This window comes from Hevea brasiliensis, chromosome 5 (assembly GCF_030052815.1).
Source record: "Hevea brasiliensis isolate MT/VB/25A 57/8 chromosome 5, ASM3005281v1, whole genome shotgun sequence".
NCBI lineage: Eukaryota > Viridiplantae > Streptophyta > Magnoliopsida > Malpighiales > Euphorbiaceae > Hevea > Hevea brasiliensis.
In genome coordinates this window covers 66,997,267-67,007,266 of record NC_079497.1, presented here as the reverse complement: position 1 = coordinate 67,007,266, position 10,000 = coordinate 66,997,267, and positions in this window count along the sequence as shown.

The window sequence follows — 10,000 nt, the reverse complement described above, 5'->3', positions numbered from 1 at the left end:
TTCTGAGCAGCCATTCTAATCTGATCAATCAACACTAGCTGTACATGCCATGCAACTGCTGTCTGTCCATTGTCATTAACCTCTAAGCTGGCATGTAATGATCTTATCTCATGCACCAAAGACAAAGGAGTAACCCGTAGACTTGCCATAGTCTTGCGACTTAAGGCGTCAGCCATAACATTAGCTTTCCCTGGCTGATAGTCTATCAGACAATCATAGTCTTTTATCAACTCTAACCATCTCCTCTGTCTCAAATTCAGCTCTTTCTGGGTGCCCAAATACTTCAAACTCTTATGATTTGTGTAGATGTAGTACTTCTCCCCATACAAATAATGTCTCCAGATCTTAAGAGCAAACATAATGGCTGCAAGCTCCAAGTTATGTGTCGGATAATTCCTCTCATATGGTTTTAGCTAGCATGATGCATAGGCAATGACTTTTCGATCTTGCATCAATACACAGCCTAACCCATTATGAGAAGCATCACTATATACTGTGTATTCTTTACCCGGAGTAGGTAAAGTCAGGACTGGAGCCTCAGTCAAACATCTTTTCAATTCATCAAAACTCTGTTGGCATTTATTCGTTCACTGAAATTTCACATCTTTTCTAAGCAGCTTGGTCATTGGAGATGCCAACATAGAGAATCCTTTCACAAAACGACGGTAGTATCCAATTAAACCCAGAAAACTGCGAATCTCTGTGATATTTCTGGGTGGCTTCCAATTAAGGACAGCTTCTATCTTGCTAGGATCTACCTTTATACCCTCTGCTGATACTATGTGCCCCAAAAAGGATATCTCCTTCAGCCAAAATTCATATTTCGATAATTTGGCATATAGTTGTTTCTCCCTCAAAGTCTGTAGTACAATCCGCAGATGTCTATCATGCTCTTCTGCATTCCTCGAGTAAACCAATATATCATCGATAAATACCACAACAAACTGGTCAAGGTATGGCCTGAAGATAGTGTTCATAAAATCCATAAAAGCAGTCGGAACATTAGTTAACCCGAATGGCATAACCAAGAACTCATAATGGCCATAGCGGGTTCTAAAGGCAGTTTTAGAAATACTCTGCTCTTGTACTTTCAGCTGATAATAACCTGATCTCGGGTCAATTTTGGAGAACACAGCTACACCCCTCAACTGATCAAACAGGTCATCAATACGGGGCAATGGATATCTGTTCTTTATTGTCACCTCATTCAACTGCCGATAGTCAATGCATAACCGAAGAGTGTCATCCTTCTTCTTAACAAATAACACTGGCGCTTCCCAAGGTGACACACTAGGGCGGATAAAGCCCTTGTCAAGCAACTCTTGCAACTGCACTTTTAATTCTTTTAGTTCTGCTGGTGCCATTCTGTATGGCGTTATGGAGATTGGGTCCACACCAGGCATAACATCAATCTCAAACTGCACCTCTCTTTCTAGAGGTAATCTTGGTAAATCATCAGGAAGCACATCCAGAAACTCACATACCGTAGGGATGTCCCTTAGTGCTGGACTTCCCACTTGGGTGTCTATCACATGTGCTAAATATGCTTCACACCCCTTTCTGATCATCCTTCTGGTCAGTGCAGCTGAAATGATGTTTGAAGGTAGTAACTGCCTCTCCCCATGTATTACTACATCACCATACTGAGGGAGACCAAAAGTGACTGTCTTCAGTCTATACTCAATCATCGCATGATGCCTGGCTTGTGACACCCCTTACCCGTCTACAGTGTAGCCGAGCAAGCTATGCCACACGGTGTACCGGCACACTCTATTTTATCTTAATTAATTTTCATCATAATTTTGAATATAACTTGTGAAATATAATTTATTTAAGTCATTTATTGAAATTATAATTTATTTGAGGTTCCGAAAATTTTATAGAAAATCCGACAGAGTACCGGCTAAAAATGGAGAAAATCGTTCTTCGGAACCTGTTAAAAACACTTCCAATAATCATATCTCCTCATTCTTAACCTCCAATATCAAAATCTCCACAATTTTCAATTTCAGTTATCAACAACCTTTTCATTTCTCAAACATCCATTTCTCATAATACTCATATACAAACAATAAATAAATGCTCAAATTTTGCATTCATAGCCATAACTTTCATTATTTACAGGAACATCAGAATACATTACATAAGTTCAAATACATATGAGAAAGTAAAAATTAGCTACAAAATATCAAAATGACACCTAGTCTCCTACCAATGCACTGCAGAAGTTGAGGTGACACGGACACTGTGCAGAACTGCAGGATGAACTCACCCAGTCTGCGGTCTACTGGGCTCACGATCTGTATCTCCAGAACCTACGTGTGGCAAAAGCAACGCACTAAGCAATAATGCTTAGTGGTGCAATAATAAAATAAAAGAAACAGCAAGAAATAAATATGTAATAAATGTATATGTTTTATTTGTTTGGTATTTGTATATCATTTACTTTGTCCACTTTTATTTATTTGGTTGCCCCAAGTAACCTACACTAGACGACTGGAGTGGATAATGGGTAAACTGGCACTGGGTATCTAGTACTGCCGCCACACACCATCGGTCACATATGCATCTCCCGGCAGGCAAATGTAACCTAACAAGTCAGTAAATACATCAGGCACAAGGCCAAATCTCAATACAAGGTCAGAATGGCTAAAAGCCATAAAATCACAGAATGGCATATTGCCATATGCAGTACTGCTAACTGAACCCTATTGGCATGCGAAACTATCCAAACCAATCTTGTTAGGTATACTAGGACATTTGAAACTTTTAAATTCTTCACTTTGTGAATTTCAAGTTTTGGTGTCACTATTCACCTCATTGGTCAACAAAAATGTTGACTTTTGGATAGAAAATAGGTACATTGGTTTTGACACTTCCAACATACCACATTTTCCATTTAAAACTTGTTGGAATTGATTACCATTACCATTTCTAGGCTTAAATCAAAAGGGCAGAATTTTCAGATTTTGAAGCCTGACTTTACTATTTCATTTAGCAATCACAGTGTTGAGAATTTGAGGAAATGGTAAACAAGAAAGTTGTGCCTTATTTTGTCTAGTTGAATTTATTTTTTCGAATCACTCCATTTGGAGTTTTGTAGCTCCAGATATGGTCCAAAAACCACAGCTGGCCGGATTGGAAAATCAGACTACCAAATCTACAGACCATGAGCAAAGGATCGTGACTGCCATTTGGGTTAGGTTCTGGTCATAATTTGGGGTAGATTTCTTCATGAAAGTTTTTTGTCTATGTCTTAACTTGTTTCTGTAAAAATTTCAGGTCAATTGACCATTTCTACAGTGAGTTATGGCCAAATGAATTTGGTCATTTCTGCAGGTGCTGTTGCAGGGTATCCGGATTGGGGCCAGCTTTTGGTCCACTTGCTTTGGTCTTTTGGGCATGGTTTCTTCAGCAAAAATGTGCCATTATAAGTCTAGTTTCATGTCCAATTGGCCAAACACCAATTGGACCTACACAGCCAAAGTTATGGCTGTCTAAGTGGGCTGGAATCTCAGCCTCATTTCTGCTGTCTTTAGGCAGCCTTCCATTTCAGTTTTGCCATGCATTAACTCACTTCAAATTATGATTAACTTGCCTTAATTGGTCACTAATTGACCATTAGAAGGTCCATTAATCAATTCAAATGCCAAGTCCAATTTTCACCCTTAAAACCCTAGTTCCCATTATAGGTTTTCACAACACACCTTAATTACTAACCCATTCACTAACCACATGCATAGATGGTTTAAACATAACCTCTAATCCATCTTAAGTCCATCAAAACACTCCATTTCTATTCCTTCAATAGGACAGCCAAAATTTATGGTGGCCATACACACAACTTTTATTCATTTAAACTACAATTTCTCACTAAATTCAAGTCCTTAATCATGAAAGTAAGGAGTTTTAGGTGTATAGATGCACTAACCTTTAAGTGGCAGATTTTCCTCAATTTAAATCTTCACTTTCTTTCCTTTTCTAGGCTGCCAAACACTCTCCCAAGAGATATGGTCAAGTTTTAATGAAAGGGGTTTAGGGTTTAGTGGTGTAACAATGGGAGAAAGGGAGCTTGCTTGAAGCTTTAATGGAGGTTGGGTATTGCAAGGGTTTCGGCTGGTTTTTGGGGAGGGAGATGGCTGCTGTATTTTTGGTTATTTTGGTCTTCATTTAGTCTCTTTTATTAGTTGGTTAATTAGTTGTTTAAAGGTGATTGGTTATAGCTTTTAATGACATCACCATGATGTCATAAATAAGCCTTTTTCCTCATTTTCTTTTCTTTTCTTCACTACTCATTTTCAATTTAATTTCTAGCAATGTTTATTCATATTTTATGTCATATTAATTATTTACTCAACTGGACAAGTCGGCCAAAAATCACCTCTGAAGGCGAAATGACCAAAATGCCCTCCGTTTGGCTTAACAGGTCAAAATTGTCTGTACCGATTGAAAAATTTTTCTAGGTATTTTCTTGGCATTCTAATGCCATGGGAACCTCAATAGCCCTTCTCTGGAGTCCCAAAAATTATCTTATAATTTTTCCCCCAGGTCTAGGGCTCCTAGTTGTGAGAACCGCAACTTCACTCTGGGTTACCCATCGCTAGGGCACCGGCTCGTTTAATTTGATTGTATTTTAATTCTAAAATTTTTAATAAATTTTTCTTATTAATATTTGAGTTAACTATGGTTCCTGACTTTAGTTTAAATATTTTTAAGGACGTTCTAGCTGTCTGCATCGACACCGGTCACCGAATAAGAGAATGTATGGAGTTGTTACCAGGAGGGTGTTACAACTCTTCCCCTCTAATTTAAATTTCGTCCTCGAAATTTACCTGATGCAAACAGTTGAGGGAACTTTTGCCTCATCATCTCTTCACTCTCCCAAGTTGCCTCCTCAGTGTTGTGGTGCCTCCAAAGCACTTTCACCAGTGGAATCTGTTTGTTCCTCAATTCTTTTACTTCCCGAGCCAGGATCCGTAGAGGTTCTTCTTCATATGTCAAATCCAGTTGTATTTCAATTTCTTCCCTGGAGATGACATGTGAAGGATCTGAGCGGTATCTTCTTAGCATAGACACGTGGAACACATTGTGGATCTTGTCCAGCTCTGGTGGTAAAGCTAGCCTATAGGCCACTGGACCCACACGTTCAATGACTTCATATGGGCCAATGAACCTAGGGCTTAACTTACCTTTTCTTCCAAACCTCAATACCTTCTTCCACGGTGACACCTTGAGGAATACTTTGTCGCCAACCGCATAATCTATTTCTTTTCTCTTCAGGTCAGTATAAGATTTCTGTCTGTCTGAGGCAACCTTCATAGTAGCTTTGATTAGTTTCACTTTCTCCTCACTGCTTTCACTGTGTCCGCCCCACCGCTTGTCTTCGCACAATTCAGTCCAAAGACACCTGAGTTCTACATTTTCTCCCATACAAAGGCTTCATATGGGGCCATTTGGATGCTAGCTTGGTAGCTATTGTTGTATGCAAATTTCGCTGGGAGGTATCTATTCCAACTTCCTCAAACTCAATGACACAACTCTCAAAGATATCCTCAAGGACTCGACATATATTACATGATATTTTTATCATATTAGTTCAATATTTGTATTAATTCAATTGGTTCAATTGTTTACCCGACATTTTTCTCGATTGCCCATCCGTCTGAGGATGGAAAGCTGTGCTGAAGTGGAGCTGTGTACCTAAGGACTCATGCAACTTCTTCCAAAATCTCGATGTAAACCTTGGGTCTCGATCAGATATGATGGAAAGTGGAATTCCATGCAATCTAACTATCTCACTGATATACAATTCTGCTAATTTCTCTAGTGAGTAGTCAGTCCTAACTGGCAGAAAGTGTGCTGACTTAGTCAATCCATCAACTATCACCCATACTGCATCATGTTTCTTCCGGGTGAGAGGTAGACCACTTACAAAATCCATAGTGACCCGATCCCATTTCCATTCAGGTATGCGTATAGGCTGTAGCAAACCCGATGGAACTTGATGTTCTGCCTTGACTTGCTGACATGTCAAGCATTTAGTCACATAGTCAGCTATGTCCTTCTTCATACCAGGCCACCAATACTGAAGCTTCAGATCATGATACATCTTTGTACTTCCTGGGTGCATAGCATATACACTGGTGTGTGCCTCTTTCAGAATACTGGCCTTCAATTCCCCATTATCTGGTACACACAGTCTTCCTTTGTAATACAGACACCCATCTGCTTTCACCTCATAGTCAGTTGCTTTTCCCTCTGAGATTTTGCTCATAATAGCCATTAACTTTTCATCTACCTTTTGCCCATCTAAAATCTGTCAGAGCAGTGTTTGGCCTCACTTGCAACTCACCCAAAATAGCTCCATCTCGAACCAAAGATAGACGGCATTCAATAATCTCAAAGTCGTGATGGATTTTCTCGCTTAAAGCATCAAGAACTACATTTGCCTTCCTGTGATGGTAGTCAATTACACAATCATAGTCCTTCAGAACTCAATCCATCGCCTTTGTCTAAGGTTGAGCTCCTTCAGGTTGGCAAGTATTTGGACTCTTGTGGTCCGTGTAAATGTAGCACTTTTCACCATACAAGTAATGCCTCCATATCTTCGGCGAAGATAATTGCTGCAAGCTCGGATCATGGGTAGGGTAATTTTGTTCATGTGGCCTTAGTGCTCGGAAGCATAGGCGACCACCTTCCCCTCTTGCATCAATACACACCCTAACCCATTATGTGAGGCATCACCAGAGACCACGAAGTCCTTTCTCGACACCGGCCGTGTTAACACCGGTGCCTCACAACATAGCTTTCAACTTTTCAAAACTGGTCCGACACTTGTCATTCCAACAAATCGACATTCTTGTGTAACAACTTGATCATTGGAGCAGCTATTAAGGAAAATCCCTTCACAAATCTCCTGTAATACCCAGCTAGCCCCAAGAAGCTTCTGACCTCAGTTGTATTCCTGGGAGGCTTCCATTCCATCACTGCTTCTATTTTCTTGGGATCCACCCTAATCCCATCAGCTGACACTATGTGTCCAAGGAATGCAATCTCATTCAACCAAAAATCACACTTAGACAACTTAGCATACAGCTTCTTTTCTCTCAGGGTTTGCAGAACAATCCTCAAATGTTCATCATGCTCTTCACTGGTCTTGGAATACACCAAAATATCATCAATAAAGACCACTACGAACCGATCTAGGTATGGATGAAAGATACAGTTCATAAGGTCGATGAATGCCGCTGGTGCATTTATTAGGCCAAAGGGCATCACCAGAAATTCATAATGCCCATACCGGGTCCTGAATGCAGTCTTGGGCACATCTACATCCTTCACCCTCAACTGATGATACTCGACCGAGATCAATCTTAGAAAATACTCCTGCTCCCTTCAACTGATCAAACAGATCATCAATTCTAGGCAACGGATATTTGTTCTTCACAGTCACTTTATTCAACTGCCGGTAATCGATACATAGCCGCAAAGTCCCATCCTTCTTTTCCACAAACAGCACTAGAGCTCCCCATGGTGACACACTGGGGCGTATGAACCCCTTATCAAGTAACTCTTGCAACTGAGTTTTCAACTCCCTCAATTCTGTGGGTGCCATCCTATAAGGAGCAATGGAAATGGGTGCTGTACTAGGAAGTGTCTCAATAGCAAATTCGACTTCCCTTTCTGGTGGCAAACCAGGCAATTCTTCAGGAAACACCCCTGGGATGTCTCTTACTGTGGGTATGTCACTCAAGTTTGGCTTAGCCTACCTAGTATCCACCACATGTGCTAGGTAGGCTTCACAGCCTTTTCTCATCATTCTTCTTGCAACTGTAGCTGAGATGACATTGGACAAGAAATCTGTCCTTTCCCCCACAACTGTGATCTCATTCCCCTCAGAAGTTTTCAAAGAAATCCTCTTCAATTTGCAATCAACTATTGCCTGATGACGTGACAACCAATCCATTCCCAAAATCACGTCAAACTCGTGGAAGGGCAACTCAATCAGGTCTGCCAAGAATTCATACCCCTGAATCCTTAACGGGCAACCCTTGTATACTTTGTTCACCACTACGCTGTGGCCCAATGGATTAGTGACCAGAATGTCTTGGTCACTCTCCCCTACTAGTATCCCCCTTTCTACGGGTAGGTTGATGCAGATATATGAATGAGTGGATCCTGGATCCACCAATGCATGCACAGGTGTATTGTAGAGGGAGAACGTACCCCTGATGACGTCCGGGGCATCTTGCTCCTCCTGAGCTCTAATAGCATAAGCTCTTGCAGGTGGTCTGCTGTCAGGCCTCTCTGCTGGCTCAGATGCAGGCCTCTGTGATGGTCCTACAGCCTCAGACTTGCCAGATTTTCTACCCCTCTGTGGTGCAGGAGCAGGTCTGTCTGCTTGTGTTGGAGCAGCTGTAGTAGTTCTACGTGGGCAGTTCCTTAACTGATGCTCTGTCGACCCACATCTTAAGCAGGCACCAGTTACTCTCCAACATTCCCCCTTGTGCCATTTCAGGCAATGCGGACATGCAGAAGATGTTGGGGCTGGTCCCCTGAACCCCATCCCTGGAGAGCTGCCCACTGATGGTGTGGACTGACCTCTCCTAGGGGTGAACTGTGGCCTGGGCCCCTGAGACTGACCCTGACCTTGTAGCTGACCCGAACTCTGTGCAGATGGACCTCTGAACTTCTTCCCAGGTGCAGGAGATGAGCTAGACTGACCCGGGCCCCTCTTCTGCTGTCTATCCCTTCTGGTCTGCTCACTGATTCTCACTTTTTCAACCCTTATTGCAGCTTCCACTAACTTGCTAAATTCTGTGATTCCCAAGGCAGTGAGCTGGATCTTTATGTTGTCATTTAGTCCCTCTTCAAATCTCTTACATCTTTCAGCTTCATTAGGGACTATCTCCCTTCCATAGCGGCTTAATCGGACGAATTCCTTCTCATACTCGGCCACTGATAGCTGTCTCTGCCTCAGATTAATGAACTCTCTTCTTCTCTCTTCCAGGTATACAGTACCCACATATTTCTTCTTGAATTCTGAGAGAAAGAAGTCCCAAGTTATAGCTTCTGGCTGCACTTCACTGGACACAGTATCCCACCATTCGTAGGCATCATCTTGCAACAGGGATATGGCAGCTTCTAGGTTTTGCTCTGGGGTGCAGTGGAGTTGTTTTAGAACTCTGCCCGTTCTGTTCAACCAATTCTCGGCTGCAACAGAGTCATCTTCTCTCTTACCGAAAAAGTCCACTGCTCCAAACTTTCTTAGCCTTTCCAGGTGTGATTTCTGCTGTGGAGGTGGAGGTGGTGGTGGTGCTGGCATTACTCCGGCCATTTGTCTAAAGAAATCGGCCATTTGCTGGAACATGGCCTGTGGAGGCTGAGCAGGCTCTGCTTGAGCTGGCGGAGCAGGTTCTCCCATGCCCCCAGTCTCAGCTGCTGCAGGTGGAGCATGACTCTCCACTTCCTCCTCGACTGCTCTTTGAGATGAAGGGTCCATATCCTATTTAACAAAGACAAACAGATCTGCATTAGTGTCACCTCGACTCTTACAAATGCAATGCATGGTATGGACTCAATCTAGGCCCAGAAACGCCTAAACCGTGCTCTGATACCACTAAATGTGACACCCCTTACCCGTCTACAGTGTAGCCGAGCAAGCTATGCCACACGGTGTACCGGCACACTCTATTTTATCTTAATTAATTTTCATCATAATTTTGAATATAACTTGTGAAATATAATTTATTTAAGTCATTTATTGAAATTATAATTTATTTGAGGTTCCGAAAATTTTATAGAAAATCCGGCAGAGTACCGGCTAAAAATGGAGAAAATCGTTCTTCGGAACCTGTTAAAACACTTCCAATAATCATATCTCCTCATTCTTAACCTCCAATATCAAAATCCACAATTTTCAATTTCAGTTCTCAACAACCTTTTCATTTCTCAAACATCCATTTCTCATAATACTCATATACAAACAATAAATAAATGC